Here is a 17,865-nt window from a genome sequence, read left to right as displayed (position 1 = left end):
AAAAAAAAACTGTGGTAATCTGTGGCATCACATCCATAACCGCTTTCTAAGTTTTTGATAAAGTTTGTTTTGTTATAAAGACTAAGAAGTTTTTTGTTTGTTAATTACGGTAAGTTGACAGCTTCATATCGATTTTTGGTAACTTTTGGTGACTACATAATATTACAATTTGGTTATACAGAAAATATATGAGAGCTTTTTATTTTCAGTTTTTAACAATGCCACCAACCAGACGTACAAATTTTGGCCGCAATTCAATTTAGAATTGAAAATTGAAAAAAAAAAAACATTCTTTTTATTAAAGAATCTGTAAAGTAATTTAACGGGATCTTATTGGGTGGTGGTGAAAATGGCCCTAAAAAAAATATAAAAATATGCATAATATACTTGAAAAATTACACAAAAAGAAGTAGCTACAAATTGGGGGCGCCGGGTATCGATCCCGGTACCTCTCTCTTGCTAAGCGAGCGCTCTACCACTTGAGCTACGCCCCCGGTGAGAACAGGTTTCAAATTATCCTTCTTGTCGAGTTAGTCAGTTAACGTTTTTATGTTTATTTAAATTGTGCGTTTAATTAAAAAAAAAAATACTGGGGTTATGTAGAGGTTCAGATGGCCGAGGGGATGAGTGAAAAATATATTAACGTTTTTGAACACTGACCAGTATAAGAGCGATTTTTCGTTACACGGGCTATTTTTTATCAAATCAAATTAGATTTGTAATGTGGAAAACAAAATCCGCATTCGGTAAGAGTGTTCAGCCACGTTTAAGATCATAATTTTCTCTCCCGATTTCATTTAAATCTACCTTAAACCATTCGAGAGTATGATCCAAAAGTAGCTACCTACAACCACCTCCAGAAGTCTTCAAAATGTGGCAGGTTTTAGTTGTCAGACTGAGACAAAGCTATATGATTCGCATATCTTCTTTCTCGCTTTCTCTACTACAACAATTTTACTCTAAGCTCTGGTGGCAGCCCGTGGTTTTTACTTGACATGGCGAGATAAAATGTTTTATTAGAAATCTTAATCGGATTTTATTTCAACAATTTTCTTTTAAAGTTTGAAGATTTGTTCGTTTTGATTTGAGGACTTGGTTGCGGACTGGAATTGATTTTGAAGAACGCTGCTTTCTTAGTTTTTTAATTATTATTAAGTTTTAGTTATGAAGAAGACAGTTTGTAGTCTGCAGTACAACCTTCTCTCAGTTTTTTTTATGTTCGACCTTAACTAATTAAGAATTTGAATTAAGATCAATTTACGAGCGCATAAAACAAAATCTGTCAACCTTCAAGCTCTTAACCACTTTAAGGTGTAAAATATCAGCAAAAAGACATCTAAGCACGTCTTCGAATATTTTAGAGTAGACTAGAGATATTCAAAATGTTTCGCAAAAATCTTTGATCAAATTTTCTCACCGAGCTGCCGTCGATTCGAGTCTTATATGAAATTATCTTCCACCTTGGATTGTCCTTGGGCGATCGATCGCTCGCTAGTTAAAAATAAAAACAAAAAAAAAATGACACAAGTCCAATTTTCGATTCGGTTGATTTGTCTTAACGTTTTAACTATGTGACATAGCTGCTTGTTTAATCGTTGTGTCAGTCAAAATTTTTATCAATACGAGTTATTTTTTCCTCAAGGTTTCGTCAGTTATACCTACCGATACTCCGCCATTAGGCATGGCGGCTGATCGAGTCCTGCCCATTTGCACACAGGCGCGTTTGTTTGTGTGAGAGGCACACAGAGAAAATTGTGGGTTGGAGTAGGAGTAGGAGAAAGGGGTGAGCTACGCCGAGCGTCATGACACCTCCTGTGTGTCTGCCGCCCTGGTAGTTCTGACAAAATTTTACCTGTTTCTTGCCAATTTTGTCAATTTCACTTTTTCCTCTTTGGACGTAAAAGAGGAAAAAGTGAATGGTTGCATTGAGCTTAATTTTTAATCTTCCAGAAATCGAGGCTATTTGTCACCCAAATGCTTTTTTTTTGGCCCACATTATTAGAATTATTCTGAGATCTAATAAAACAGGGCGGGTAGTAGGCTTTTAAAGTATCGAAAGCTTGAACTGTGTTCTGTAGCTTAGCTAAAGTAAAGAAAAAAGTATGGAACCATCTCCTCAATCAGACAAATAACTTGGTGTAACTAGTATAGCTATAAATAGTATATTGATTCGGATGTCCTGTGTCATTAGATTTTTTACGGTACAATGGCATACATCGAAGAAATTGTCAAGATAGGGAAAAGAACATTCCATCTAAGCGGATTTGCGGCAAAACAGCCTTCTTTATTGAAATATTTACATGTATTAGTCATATCAAATCATTGAGTGATCATTGAGTATATTTATGTGTTTAACATTTTAAAAATACGAGGAGCGCTGTGCTAGTTAGACAGAGCGCTACACTTGTACAAATTAAAATTGTCGGAATGTTGTCGTGTTTGGTATCAAAATAAAGCTCTTGATCTGAAATAGTCAAATGTAACGAAATAAATTAGAATAATAAGAAGGAGGAGGAATTACTTCCATGAAAATCGCACGTAGTAGGCGCCGTGACGTCCGTGTAATATCGATCGTACTCACGGGCGGTTCTTTTTTAGCAAACTGCGCTCATCGAGTGCATTTTTTGTAATTTATTCTCGAAAAATGTTTTCAATATTCAAATCATTCAAATCAAGACCTTCATTTTGATACCAAACATGACTATTATATCTCACTGTGTGATTTGTCTCAAGGTATTTATTAATTTAACTCCGCATCTTTACTTTAGCTCAAAAGTAAAATGAGAACCTTTCGTATTAGAGTCGATAGTATTACGCATGTCCTAGCCCCAATCATAGCATATATAATCAACTCGACATGTTTGAAAACTAATCTGGCAACCAGTCCGAGAGTGCATCGCATCAATACTAGGGTTGCATGACGCAAAGGATATGATAAAATGCCGCGTCAACACTGGAAATGTTACCCCAATTCGACTAATAAGCCATACTGAAACTAATAAAGTTAAAAATAGCTGTTTTACATTTACACCTTCATGCTCACACCAAAAAAGATCATTCTGAATTATTTTTTTAGGGAAGGCAAAGAAAAAGTATTGGACCAACTCCTACATCAGACAAATAACTTGTTATAACTAAAAGCACAATTGATTCCTCTATTCTGTGTTTTTTTTACGGATTTTACACTCACGTCTATTCTAAGCAATTGTCAAGAAAATTCTATCAAAGAGGATTAATTGTCAAATATCGTTCTATACTTAAATATTTAAATGTATTATATCAAATCATTGTAGAGAAGTTACATTTATTTGCTTAACTTTTTAAATAGATTAACGCTTTGCAAGTTGGGCAGAGCGCTACACTGTTGCGTATTAAAAGTGTCGTAGTGTTGTCGTGTTTGGTATCAAAATAAAGGTCTTGATCTGAGACAGTCAAATGTTACTAGATCCATTAGTTATTATAAAAAGAAGGACGATTTACTGATATGAAAATCACGTGCAGTCGGCGCCGCGATGTCCGAGTAATATCGATCGTACTCACGTTCGGTACTTAGAGAGCAAACTGCGCGCATCGAAAATGTTTTCCGTAATAAATTCTTAAACATTGTTATTATATTCAAATTATTCACTTCGAGACCTTCATATACCAAACATAACAATGATATCACAACATATAATTCATTTCAAAGTATTTAATTTGTGTGTTGTGGTTACTAAAATAAAAGAATAAAAAAAAGTAATGACACGAATGCATTAATATAAAAAATTGATATTATGACTTGGGCTGTACTCTTTCGTCGGCGAAAAGCCGATCAAATCCTTGGCTGCATGTGACCCTGGTACTGATGCGATGCACTCTCGGGCTGGTTGCCAGATAAGTTCAGTCGAGTTGATAATATCCGACTGATGTGCGCTAGGCCACGCCTCATATTTTAATTATAATGTAGGGTTCCATTCTATTTGACTTACCCAGATCAATACATTTTAATACCAAATTCTTTTCCCTTGAACCCGTGCTAATGAAAAGCTTTGTGTAACTTGCAAAACGTTATTCGTGTTGGCTCAAGGATTTTACTAAAGAATGTTATATGAGGCGAAACACAGTCTCGTAAAAATGTGTTTTTTTGTGATATTCACTAATAGAGTTTTTTGGAATATTTAAATCTAAACATACAATCGCTCATATTAAAACCCGCGCGGTACAGTCTCGCGAGTAACCATCCACCTCACAGGCCACCACCCGCCGTGACCTGTGTAAATGGCTAAATGGCTTTAAGAAGGAAAATAATTTATCCTTAATAAGGTATTTTCTCCACAGTAATGACATTTTGGAAGTAATAAAATTAATTTTATTTTATTCAAGTTGCACGTCGTTTCTTGAAGATACCGTTTCATTAAATAAAATAAATTAAATAATAAAAAAGGTACTTTGAAACGAATTAGGTTATGATATACTAGTCATGTTTGGTATCAAAATGAAAGTCTCGACATCAGTAATTTGAATATAATAATATTGTGTAAGAATTTATATCGGAAAATGTACTCGATGCGCGCAGTTTGTACCAAAAGTACCGCACGTGAGTACGATCGATATAACTCGACATCGCGGCGGCGACTGCTCGTTATCTTTATAGAAGTAGTCTACCTCCTTTTAATTAAAACTATAGAATTAAGTTTCATTTGCCTGTTTCAGGCCAAGACCTTTATTTTGATGCCAAACACGACAGCACTACGACATTTTTAATTTGTGCCAGTGCAGCAGTGTAGCGCTCTGCTATCAGTCTTTTTAACGGGTCAAAAATAAATGTATTTTACATTTATAACACAATCACACTAAAAAATATTGAAAATAAATTTTGAAAATTAAACAAACTTCTATCAAATTCTTTTACAAATTTTACTTATAGACTGGTTTAATTTATGGACTGAGTGAAAAGAAATTTAAAAAAAAAAGCTTTTAGGTGTGGAAAATTCGTGATGAAACTATGAACAAAATTAAACTATCAATTATTGCTATGTGTATGATATTGGAGTTGGTTCTTTATTTCTTCTTTACCTTCACCAAACAGTTAGATTAGAATGCCAGTGTGTTGGTATCAAGATGACGGTTTTAATGTGAAACAGTTAATTTTACTGTGTTAGTTCGAAATTATAACTTTACGCAACCGTCGAAATGATGAAAACATTTTCATTGATGTCTCGGTGTCCTATCACATCCTTTGCTTCATGTGACCCTGGTACTGATGCGATGCACTCTGACTTGTTGCCAGATCAGTTTTCAAACATCCGAGTTGATAATATCCGACTGATGTGGGCTAGGCCACGCCTCATGTTTTAAGTATGGGTCTCGTTATAATTTGACTTTCCCAGATCAAAACATTAATTTGATACAACATACTTTTTCCCTTGAACCCGTGCGAATGTAGAGCTTTGTGTAACTTGCAAAATTCGGGTCAGCTCAAGGATTCTTCTTAAGAATAATATATGAACCGAATCATGTCTCATGAAAACTAAGGATTGTTTCGTGACATACTCCGATTTAATAAACTTTTTTGGAATATATTAACAAAACTTAAAGTATTTGCTCCGACGAAAAAGTACAGTCCAAGTTGTAATATTTTTTTATCTTTTCCCAGTCGTGTCATCAGATTTATTTTATTCTTTTCCATATTTATTGCAACTAAGATGACTCTGTTTAAGTTACGATGCAGAATTAAATTAATTAAATACTGAAAAAGTCGCATGTTGAGATACAATAGTCATGTTTGGTATCAAAATGAAGAACTCGACTTGAATAATTTGAAAATATTAACATCGTTTGAGAATTTGTTATAGAAAATGTACTCAATGCGCGCAGTTTGTACCAAAAGTACTTGACAAACAGGCGCCGACTTCACGTGATTTCCAGAGAGTTCAAGTCTTCTCTTTTTAATTATAACTGTAGGATTCAGTTACATTTGACTGTTTCAGACCAAGACCTTAATTTTGATACCAAACACGACAACACTACGACAGTTTAAATTTGTACCAATGTAGTGCTCTGGTCCCCGTCTTTCGAATAGGTTAAACAAATAAATGTGCTCAATAACAGTTGTAATTGTGTATAGCGATTTGATAAAACACTTAAAAAACAATATCTTGAATTATTTTGCTCTAACAAAAATACTATTTACTAACTTCTATAAAATTCTATTACGAAGTTTACTAATAGAGTGGTTTAATTTAGATGAAATTCTAGTATATAAGTGTTAGCATCAGCAACGCGTAAGCCTTATTTACAACTTCGCGAAGAAATTATATCAAAAATGGTTCTTATTCTTTTTCAAATTAATATTACAATCAAGTTCGGGTGGTTGGGTAACGTGTCCGGACTCTGTTTACTATCTATGGACAACACTGTTTCAGCTCCGACAAAATTACGATATGCGGTACTAGGAGCTCATACTGTAAGAGGAGCTTGAAACAACGGGCAGATCACAGGAACTCTAAAAACTGCTTCACGGAAAACTGAACCCTTTCATTAGAACCATTGAGTCGAAATCCCGACGTCAGAACTTGTCAATGGAACGTTTTGATCTGAGTGATTTCGTCACTTTTCGTCGGCGGTGGATGCTTGGTGACGATTTTACGAAAATTATGAATGAAAAATGACTAAAATGTACCAAAGTTACTATACTGAGAATAGCAATGATACATTCCGAATAGTTTTATGTAAACATCATCAAAGAGAGGTACGTACTTTCGGTAATATTACGTATTTCATGTCTGAGCTGCCCAGCAATAGAGCCGGTCGAGCGGGCGGAGTATCGATCGTGACGGTTACAAGGTCACCCGCGTAGGTCGGTTCTTGAACTCTGACTTTCTATTAAGTGAGTGAAATATATATTTTTTTGTCTTCATATCCGTCTTTGTTTGATCGCACACTCGAAAAACACAAACTTTTTAGCTTATCTCAGAATAGTCCAGATTTAAAAATGAAGCTTTATACACATACAAAAATTGCAATGTGGAAAAATGTACTATCTATACTATCAACATATCTGCCAGGAGACTGCTGACAAGGATCTCTAGAATGCACTTGTTAAAAAGCAGCAATTATCAGTAGATCACAAGAAGGAAAAGCAAAAAAATTAAAAAAAAAAAATTTGTTTCCTTCTAAAAGAGGAGGAGGCTTTCTATTTGCATATTTCTTCTTATCGATCCTACTACTATTATAAAGGTGAAAGTTTGTAAGTATGGATGTATGGATGTTTGTTACTCTTTCACGTAAAAACTACTGAATGGATTTGAATGAAACTTTACCACAATATAGCTTATACATCAGAATAACACATAGGCTACAATTTTTGAGGTTTCTAATGTGAGGTCGTAAAAAAACACATTTTTTGCGCTTACATTGCAAACGCTGACTGAATCCTACAAGATAGATAGAAGGCAGGTATAAATTATAACTTATATCTTCTAACCACGCGGACGAAGTCGCGGGCAACAGCTAGTACTCTATAATTCAAAACCATTGTAACGAAGCATTTTTTAATTGTGTTTTTCATTTGTGAGGGGTTTTCAGCGTCAATCATTAATGTCGTTACATGAAATGCTCGAAATTAAAATGATCGAGCATGGATCGAGCTTATTAGACCCATCCTCGCTGGATTATGACATTGACAAACGCTTACGACATGCCTGCTAAGTCTCAACTGTGTCATTCTACATAATTTTAACCCTAAAATCTCAAATACAACTTTAAGGCTTTATTGAATAAAAAGCAGGCACGGTTTTGCAGTGAGTACTGCATCAGATCAAAGCGAGCATAAGGACGTCAGTATTATTATGAACTACGCATCGCCTATAAGTAAAAAAAATGGTATTTCTTGCAGCCTTTGATTATTTTATCACCGTTTAAACCTTCCCTGGACTTTCAAGAATATTTCAAGACTAAAATTAGCTAAAACAACGCTTTTAAGCAATCAGCCGTTTGCGAGTTTTAACGAGAATAACGAACAACACTCAACATCAAAATGTGTAAAAAGTGTGTCAGGAAAGTGGGTAGAGTAGTTTAGCTAGGAAATTAAATTTTGTGTTTTAAGAAATTGGCCCATTTATAGAGCGGAAAGAACCTAGAATTGGCTGTCTTTGCACGAAAATTCGAATACGAAGAAATATTGACTTGCTGGAGCTTATGGTGATAATATCTAAAGTAAAACTGCTTTAATTTCACTGATCCAGAGAATAAATTCCATATTACATTGAAAGTAGTTTAATAAAGTCATTTTGGCAATTGATAAATGAAAGTATGTTTCTTTCCTAATAAGCCTCTCCGCGCAATTAGCAGCCTAGTTGGGCAACCCGAGGACTTTCGTAGCCAGTTATAGCAGCCAATCGACGACGAATTTGTATCTCAGTAACATTGATGAAAACTGGAAACTCTCATGCCACCAAAGCTAAACTGTTTGTTCGTCTGACTGTCACCAGGCTGTCTTTGAAAATACAAAACAAAAAAAAAATGACACAATTTCAATTTTCGATTCGGTTGATTTGTCTTAACGTTTTAACTATGTGACATAGCTGATTGTTTACTCGTTGTGTCAGTCAAAATTTTTATCAATACGAGTTATTTTTTCCTCAAGGTTTCGTCAATTATACCTACCGATTCTCCGCCATTAGGCATGGCGGCTGATCGAGTCCTGCCCATTTGCACACAGGCGCGTATGTTTGTGTGAGAGGCACACAGAGAAAATTGTGGGTTGGAGTAGGAGTAGGAGAAAGGGGTGAGCTACGCCGAGCGTCATGACACCTCCTGTGTGTCTGCCGCCCTGGTAGTTCTGACAAAATTTTACCTGTTTCTTGCCAATTTTGTCAATTTCACTTTTTCCTCTTTGGACAAGTAAAAGAGGAAAAAGTGAATGGTTGTTGCATTGAGCTTAATTTTTAATCATCCAGAAATCGAGTTTAGGCTATTTGTCACCCAAATGCTTCTTTTTCTTTAGCCCACATTATTAGAATTATTCTGAGATCTAATAAAACAGGACGGGCTTTTTAAGTATCGAAAGCTGGAACTGTGTTCTGTAGCTTAGCTAAAGTAAAGACAAAAGTATGGAACCATCTCCTACATCAGACAAATAACTTGGTGTAACTATGTAGTATAGTTATGAATAGTATATTGATTCGGATGTCCTGTGTCATTAGATTTTTTTACGGTACAATGGCATACATCGAAGAAATTGTCAAGATAAAGAAAAGAACATTCCATCTAAGCGGATTTGCGGCAAAACAGCCTTCTTTATTGAAATATTTACATGTATTAGTCATATCAAATCATTTAGTGATCAATGAGTATATTTATGTGTTTCAAATCTTAAAAATACGAAGAGCGCTGTGCTAGTTAGACAGGGCGCTACACTGGTACAAATTAAAATTGTCGGAATGTTGTCGTGTTTGGTATCAAAATAAAGCTCTTGATCTGAGACAGTCAAATGTTACTAAATTCGTTAGTTACATTTACAAGGAGGAGGATTTACTTCTATGAAAACTACGTGTTGTTGGCGCCGTGGCGTCGAGGAATATCGATCGTACTCACGTGCGGTACTTTTCGAGGAAACTGCGCGGAACGAGTTATTTTATCGTAACTAATTCTCGAACAATGTATTCATATTCAAATTATTCAAATCCAGACGTTCATTTTGATACCAAACATGATTAGTATATCCCCACAAGTTTGTCGTTTCAAAGTATTTTATTTATTTAATTCCGCATCCTTACTTAAGCTCGGTCATTCATAGTTACGTTTTATTTTACACCGAATTAAATTAAATAATGCGATCTCATCAGCGCCTAAACTTACCTCCATTGTCAAAAATTAGATAATATCATTGTCACTGTCTAAACAGACAGTTTAAATAATGTAAAGATTCTTCTAATGAAGACCATTTAAGGTAAACTAAGACAAGAAGTTTGAAAAGAAATGAAACAGAATGACAAAATTATGGAAAATTATTTTCAGGGTAACTTCAAACCCGGTGACAATTTACAACTATATAGTCGTCTGGACAGATTTTGATAAATTTTAATACACTTCATTCAAATATTATCAAATCATTTAAATTGGGTGGGTATTTTTTTTTAATCTATGAATTATTGTTGCTTTTTAATCTGTGTGTTTTTGATAAACGATATCAGAAAAGTACCCAAGAATTTTTCCATCAAATAATTTTTATCATAAGTCACGTTTCCGTCAAAAGAAACTCATTTAAAGTATAAAATTAGTTTGGTAAGGATATGAATGAAATCTAGAATACAATAATAATAAATATCCAGACATCATGTATAAAACAAAAAGGACGTGTGGCACTCGGAGACTGCCGCGGTAAAGCTTTTTTATCAACTTATGCAATTATAATTATTCTTGATGTTGTCTATTGTTTTTTCTGCTTGAAATTAATTCATTTTAATATTATTAGACGTAGGCAAGTACTTAAGGTAATAATAACAATTATTAAATGATGTAACGGTTTACTCACGCGTATTTATCGGGGTAGCCCGAAGTCCTTAATCATGAGCAGACGCGGCGGGATCGCGTCTGCTCATCATTAAGGACTCCGGTTGGGTCCGAAACTAGTCGGGCTACCCCGATAAATACGCGTGAGTAAACCGTTACATCATTTAATAATGAATCATTCTCACGACAGTCACTATCAAAATATTAACAATGTTAAAAGGCGGCGGTCGCCTTTATAGACGTTCAGAGCTACCGCTACCACGCACCGGGGTTTGTTAAAACATTAGTATTAATACGATCTTATTCTAATATGCTATCATTAACTGATTTGTAGACCTTTCAATCGTGAACAATATTTAGAAAATTAAATGTCGTCTATATCCACGAGAAGGGGTTAAATCACTGGAAGGAAAACGTTACGGCGTTGGGATTTCAACTCAATGGTTTGACGACAGGGTGCAGTTTTCGCCGTGTGTAATTGGCGCCGCGACGTCAAGTAATATCGATTGCTGGTATGTGTAGTACTTTGTAACATACAGCGCGCATCGAGTACATTTTCCGTAAGAAAATCGCTCAACATATTCATATTTTCGGTTAATTCAAAGCAAGACCTTCATTTTGACACCAAACATTTATATTCTTGCATTTTTTCTAAGCTTCCTAGAACTCGTTACTTAATGGTCACGATGTTGGTAACAAATTGTCTTGGATCACCAGGGCTGCAGACATACAGGAGGTGTCATGACGCTCGGCATAGCTCACCCCTTTCTCCTACTCCTGCACTACTCCCACATTTCCCCTGTGTGCCACCCACACAAGCGTATGCGTCTGTGTGTGGCGGGGCGGGGCTTGATTAGTGCCAAGCGCGATGGCGGAGCGTTGGTAGGTATAATTGTCATGACTAGAAGTTAAGAATAATTCATGTTCATGATAACGTTGTCATTAAATCATTGTTCACCATTGGAAGACAAATCTCATATGACAGTTATAGTCACAGTTTTGTCAATTTTTTTATTACCATTCTTTTTATGTTTTGCTTTTGGATCAAAGGACTCGTTAAAACAAATCAAACGAATTGAAATTCGATTTGGTTGTGACGCTTGTTACGATACTCCTGTGTGATATCGGAGCCCATCGTTTAGTTCCACAACCAGAACAGCTTCACGACATAATATTATCATGTGTTCGAAACTTTAGCTGTATTGTAAACCGTGACGTGGGTTGAACTTTATTTAAAGATCTTAACTCGAAATACAAACTTGTTAAAATATAAGAAAACCTTCTAAGAGGGAGAAATATACCTATAAATATACAATTTTAAAGCTTACCTTAAAGTTCTTGTCCAAACTCTAAAATATCTGGTTGCCTAATTTTAATTATGTCGGTTTAATAATATGGTTTGTATGTTTTTAAATATCCTAATAACGTGGAGCTGATTTCATAAAGAAATTCAAAAATGTTGTTAGTGCACAAAATAAACGAGGCTTGCTACGACTTGCTACGTAGCGCTACGAAATGCTACGTAAAACAACATGGAAATGTGAATGTTTCGAACAAACCCTGAATTTTTAAGGACTCCTAACTTACAGAGCATTAATCAAAAACAAATTCGTTGGGTGAACAAATAACAAATCGGTCGCCGTCACAACCGTCACATACAATTACTAGAAATTATTGATATTTAGTTTTAATTATTACCACATAAACATAAACTTAAGGTTAAGGTTTTATTATTATATTTTATGTGTGTGTTACTAACATAGCTTTTATAAGTGTTTCTGTAACTAACCCGTGGACCTCTGTTGTCTGAGAAATAAATAAATTATTATAAAGGTAGGTTCTCACCATATATGCGTAGCGAGGAAAGTTTAACCTCAATTTAATGTTTATTCATAGAAATATATATCATCTCAAAAACTAACAACTACCTAGCAATTGTGGTTCATTAAATATGTACGTCCCGGTGAGAGCCGGGCGGATAGACAAACAGTACTGTTGACTTTGTACTTATCGGTCTATCTTCTGTCTATAGATATAAAATAGATTTCTAACATCTCTTTTGTGCATCTAAAAACAAATTTCTGTTCGTTAGTCTCGCTTAAACTCGAGAACGGTTGAACCGACTTGGTACTTTAGTCTTAAATTATTCGTAGCAGTCTAAAGGAGGTTTGAAGGGTGATAAAATGTGGTTTAAACCGTTTCAACATTCCCTGGACTTTTATAAATATTTAATAAAATAAGCAAAATCGGTTAAGCCGTTCTCGAGCTTGGTTTGATAAATTATGTCAGTGATAGCTAGTATCTTCAATTAGAAGGCTTTGCGATGTATATTTACCAATAATGAAATAACTTAAAGCAAGAAGTCGCGATCTACGGCTAGTAAAATATAAATAATTTTAGTATTTAGTAATATAACTTTAGGTTTTTAGACTAGGGAAAGGAACCTCCTAACAAAACGCTAAGCCTTTAGAGTCCTTAATAATAAACATTTAGGGTTAACTCCGAATATGAACATTTTTGTTTTGTTTTTCGTAGCGTTTCGTAGGGCTACGAAGCAAGTCGTTTTTTTTAAATTATCTGAAAAGCTTGGTTAGTGCTTAGGACTGCTACAGAATTTATCGAAAATCAATCTCTTAATCTGCGGATGTGAAACGGCTACAAATATACTAATCTCACCACCACATAAAGCTGGTACCGTGAAAAGTGGGAATTTTAGAAGTCATGCTGAGCCAGCATTCTAAATCTACACGGTCTAACTCTAACGACCCTAACTAAAAAAATAATTATACATGTCATCATTATCAAGAAGAGTTCAAGAACCAACCTACTCGCGGTTACCTTGTTACCGAGACGATCGATACTCCGCGCGCTCGACCGGCTCCCTCACCGGGCAGCTCACGTATAGAATAGTTAATATTACCCAAAGTACGTGCCTTTCTTTAATGATTTTTACATTAAACTAATAAAAACGTATCATTGCTACTCTCAGTAGAATAATTTCGGTATGTTTATGTTATTTTCATTCATAATTTTCATAAAAACATCGTCAAGCATCCACCGTCGGCGAAAAGGGGAAATGTTACTCAAAGCAAAACGTTCCATCAAAGAGTTATGGCGTTGAGATGTCGACTCAATGCTTTTGATGTAATGGTTCATTTTGCCATGATGATTTGTTTTGGTTTATTGTGATATGTTCGTTGTTTCAAGCTCCGATCACAGTATGGGCTCCTAGTACCGCATATCGTAATTTTGTCGGAGCTGAAACAGTGTTGATGATAGTCCCCATCTAATAAAATATTATCAACTCGACATGTTCTGAAACTAATCTGGCAACCAGTCCGAGAGTGCATCGCATCAATACTAGGGTTGCATGAAGCAAAGGATATGATAAAAGGCCGCGACAACACTGGAAATGTTACCCGCATTCGACTAATAACTTATACCGAAACTAATAAAGTTAAAAATAACTGTTTTACATTTAAACCTTCATGCTAACACCAAAAAAGATCATTCTGAATTATTTTTTTAGTGAAGGCACAGAAAAAGTTTGGAACCAACGCCTACATCAGACAAATAACTTGTTATAACTAAAAGCACAATTGATTCCTCTATTCTGTGTTTTCTTACGGATTTTACATTCACGTCTATTCTAAGCAAATGTCAAGAAAATTCTATCAAAGAGGATTAATTGGCAAGTATCGTTCTATACTTAAAGATACAAGTTGGGCAGAGCGCTACACTGTTACATATTAAAATTGTCGTAGTGTTGTCGTAGTTGGTATCAAAATAAAGGTCTTGATCTGAGACAGTCAAATGTTACTAGATCCATTAGTTATTATAAAAAGAAGGACAATTTACTGCTATGAAAATCACGTGCAGTCGGCGCCGCGATGTCCGAGTTATATCGATCGTACTCACGTTCGGTACTTAGAGAGCAAACTGCGCGCATCGAATATGTTTTCCGTAATAAATTCTTAAACATTGTTATTATATTCAAATTATTCATTTCGAGACCTTCATTTTGATACCAAACATGACAATGACATCACAACATATAATTCGTTTAAAAGTATTTAATTTATTTTATTTCGCTTCTTAGCTTTAAGGCAGTGATCACAGTTGTGGTTACTAAAAAAAAGAACAAAAAAAAGTAATGACACGAATGCATTAATATAAAAAATTGATATTATGACTTGGGCTGTACTCATTCGTCGGCGAAAAGCCAACCTAATCCTTGGCTACATGTGACCCTGGTACTGATGCGATGCACTCTCGGGCTGGTTGCCAGATAAGTTCAGTCGAGTTGATAATATCCGACTGATGTGCGCTAGGCCACGCCTCATGTTTTAATTATAATGTAGGGTTCCATTCTTTTTGACTTACCCAGATCAATACATTCTTTTAATACCAAATACTTTTCCCTGGAACCCGTGCTAATGAAAAGCTTTGTGTAACTTGCAAAACGTTATTCGTGTTGGCTCAAGGATTTTACAAAAGAATATTATATGACGCAAAACACTGTCCCATGACAAATAGATTGTTCCATTGTGACATTTACTAATGAAGTGTTTTGGAATATTTAAATAAACAAACATACACTGGCTCATATTACAACACCCCTCAGGCCGCCACCCGCCGTGACCTGTATGAAAGGCTAAATGGCTTTAATCAGGTATTTCCTCCATAGGAATGACATTTCGGAAACCAAGAAAATTAATTAAATTTTGCTCAAGTTGCATACCTAAAAGTTTAAAAAGAGCCTGGAAAACAGGCTATTCGGAAAAAAACTTTTGATTTAATCTAGTAATTTCTTGTAGTTTTAGTTTATTCTTTTTTATATAAATTGCAACTAAGATGATTGACTAGAAGCAACGATGCGGAATTAAATGAATTAAATACTTTGAAAAATTGGCATGTTGAGATACACTAGTCATGTTTGGTATCAAAATGAAGAGCTCGACCTGAATAATTTGAAAATATTAACATCGTTTGAGAATTTGTTATAGAAAATGTACTCAATGCGCGTAGTTCGCACCAAAAGTACCGCACCTGAGTAGGATCGATATTACTCGACGTCGCCGCGGAGCCGACTTCACGTGATTTCCAGAGAGTTCAAGTCTTCTCTTTTTAATTATAACTGTAGGATTCAGTTACATTTGACTGTTTCAGACCAAGACCTTAATTTTGATACCAAACACGACAACACTGCGACGGTTTTAATTTGTACCAATGTAGTGCTCTGGTCCCCGTCTTTTGAATAGGTTAAACAAATAAATGTGCTCAATAACAGTTGTAATTGTTTATAGCGATTTGATAAAGCACTTAAAAAACAATATCTTGAATTATTTTGCTCTAACAAAAATACTATTTACTAACTTCTATAAAATTCTATTACGAAGTTTACTAATAGAGTGGTGTTTAATTTAAGATGAAATTCTAGTATATAAGTGTTAGCATCAGCAACGCGTAAGCCTTATTTACACCTTCGGCGAAGAAATTATATCAAAAATGGTACTTATTCTTTTTCAAATTAATTATTACAATCAAGTTCGGGTGGTTGGGTAACGTTTCCGGACTCTGTTTACTATCTATGGACAACACTGTTTTAGCTCCGACAAAATTACGATATGCGGTACTAGGAGCTCATACTGTAAGAGGAGCTTCAAACAACGGGCAGATCACAGGAACTCTAAAAAATGCTTCACGGAAAACTGAACCCTTTCATCAGAGCCATTGAGTTGAAATCCCGACGTCAAAACTTGTCAATGGAACGTTTTGATCTGAGTTATTTCGCCACTTTTCGTCGGCGATGGATGCTTGGCGACGTTTTTACGAAAATTATGAATGAAAAATGACTAAAATGTACCAACGTTATTATACTGAGAGTAGCCATGATACATTCCGAATAGTTTTATGTAAACATCATCAAAGAGAGGCACGTACTTTCGGTAATATTACGTATTTCATGTGTGAGCTGCCCAGCAAGGCAGCCGGTCAAGCGGGCGGAGTATCGATCGTAACGGTTACAAGGTCACCCGCGTAGGTCGGTTCATGAACTCTGACTTTCTATTAAGTGAGTGAAATATATATTTTTTTGTCTCATATCCGTCTTTGTTTGATCGCACACTCGAAAAACCAACTTTTTAGCTTATCTCAGAATAGTCCAGATTTAAAAATGAAGCTTTATACACATACAAAAATTGCAATGTGGAAAAATGTACTATCTATACTATCAACATATCTGCCAGAAGACTGCTTACAAGGATCTCTAGAATGCACTTGTTAAAAAGCAGTAATTATCAGTAGATCACAAGAAGGAAAAGCAAAAAAAATATATTTTGTTTTCTTCTAAAAGAGGAGGAGGCTTTCTATTTGCATGTTTCTTCTTATCGATCCTACTACTATTATAAAGGCGAAAGTTTGTAAGTATGGATGTATAGATGTTTGTTACTTTTTCACGTAAAAACTACTGAATGGATTTGAATGAAACTTTACCACAATATAGCTTATACATCAGAATAACACATAGGCTACAATTTTTGAGGTTTCTAATGTGAGGTCGTAAAAAACACATTTTTGCGCTTACATTGCAAACGCTGACTGAATCCTACAAGAAAGATAGAAGGCAGGTATAAATTATAACTTATATCTTCTAACCACGCGGACGAAGTCACGGGCAACAGCTATAATTCAAAACCATTGTAACGAAGCATTTTTTAATTGTGTTTTTCATTTGTGAGGGGTTTTCAGCGTCAATCATTTATGTCGTTACATAAAATGCTCGAAATTAAAATGATCGAGCATGGATCGAGCTTATTAGACCCATCCTCGCTGGATTATGACATTGATAAACGCAATACGTCAGCTTACGACATGCCCGCTAACTCTCAACTGTGTCATTCTACATAATCTTAACCCTAAAATCTCAAATACAACTTTAAGGCTTAATTGAATAAAAAGCAGGCACGGTTTTGCAGTGAGTACTGCATCTGATCAAAGCGAGCATAAGGACGTCAGTATTATTACGAACTACGCATCGCCTATAAGTAAAAAAAATGGTATTTCTTGCAGCCTTTGATTATTTTATCACCGTTTAAACCTTCCCTGGACTTTCACGAATATTTCAAGACTAAAATAAGCTAAACCAACGCTTTTAAGCAATCAGCCGTTTGCGAGTTTTAACAAGAATAACGAACAACACTCAACATCAAAATGTGTAAAAAATGTGTTAGGAAAGTGGGTAGAGTGGTTTATATAGGAAATTAAATTTTGTGTTTTAAGAAATTGGTCCATTTATAGAGCAGAAAGAACCTAGAATGGGCTCTCTTTGCACGGAAAATTCGAATACGAAGAAATATTGACTTGCTGGAG

General features: G+C 35.2%; 1 protein-coding gene across 2 annotated transcripts in view; it reads left to right on the top strand.

Moving 5' to 3' along the window:
* Positions 1-17,865, top strand: part of LOC113499875 (translin-associated protein X-like) — an 87,823-nt gene that overhangs the window by 34,761 nt on the left and 35,197 nt on the right. The window lies entirely within an intron of this gene.

The sequence above is a fragment of the Trichoplusia ni genome, chromosome 1 (genome assembly GCF_003590095.1).
Source record: "Trichoplusia ni isolate ovarian cell line Hi5 chromosome 1, tn1, whole genome shotgun sequence".
Taxonomy (NCBI): domain Eukaryota; kingdom Metazoa; phylum Arthropoda; class Insecta; order Lepidoptera; family Noctuidae; genus Trichoplusia; species Trichoplusia ni.
Note: the sequence above shows the minus strand (reverse complement) of the source record. Positions and strands in the feature narration are given on the sequence as shown.